Source organism: Alligator sinensis, unplaced genomic scaffold, assembly GCF_000455745.1.
Source record: "Alligator sinensis unplaced genomic scaffold, ASM45574v1 scaffold559_2, whole genome shotgun sequence".
Classification (NCBI taxonomy): Eukaryota; Metazoa; Chordata; order Crocodylia; family Alligatoridae; genus Alligator; species Alligator sinensis.
The window spans coordinates 827,453-828,291 of NW_005842046.1; the positions used below are offsets into that span (position 1 = coordinate 827,453).

The 839-nt window shown below is 45.2% G+C and overlaps 1 non-coding gene across 1 annotated transcript; it reads right to left on the bottom strand.

Moving 5' to 3' along the window:
• Positions 1–495: 495 nt before the first annotated feature.
• TRNAH-GUG lies at positions 496–567 on the bottom strand. The gene has a single exon. It is a non-coding gene; the product is annotated as a tRNA-His (tRNA).
• Between the last annotated feature and the right edge of the window lie 272 nt (positions 568–839).

The window sequence follows — 839 nt, forward strand, 5'->3', positions numbered from 1 at the left end:
CACCCACAGATGTTTCCTAGTAAGAGCTGGGGTAAACCCACCCACTGTGAGTACATTGAGTCCTCCTGAAAGGGACAGGTGTATAATCTAGGAAGTTTTCCAACTTCATTTTTTAGAAAAATGAATCATTAAACATCTACTTGAAAGAAACAGTTCTCCTGTTCTCTTTGTTCAAAAATGCCACCATCACAACAAAGAGTACAACTTACAGAGATCTTGCAAGTGGGAGATGACAATCCTTCCTTTATGCTAAAGCTAGCTATAGTACAGGAAGTAATCATAGAAACATAGAAACTTGGGGTTGGAAGGGACCTCAGGAGGTCAGCTAGTGAACCTCACCCTGCTGAAGGTAGGACCAGCCCCAACTAAACCATCCTGGTCAGGGCTTTGTTGAGCTGGGCCTTCAAAACCTCTAAAGATGGTGATTCCACCCCCCTGGGGCTTCACCAACCTCAAAGGATAGGGCCCCTTGCTGTACCACCACTTGTAAAGTAATGCCGTGACTCGGATTCGAACCGAGGTTGCTGCGGCCACAACGCAGAGTACTAACCACTATACGATCACGGCAAGCTACCAGGGTTATACAGATAAGGGAAAAGTCTGGCCTAATCCTTGGGACTCTGCTCATGATGTGCCTTCACACATTAAAGTCAGTATATTGAGTCACCCTAGATATAAAAGGGAAAAGCATTTAGCTTGCTGATCTTAGCAGAGCTGGAATTCTTCGGGACTTCTACAGGTGGACATTTAAGGAAGTTAAACTGCACCAATCAAAGGCATGCACTTAAAGCTCATGAGCTACAGCATTAAGGCCACTCTGCATCCTAAGTGAGAGCTTC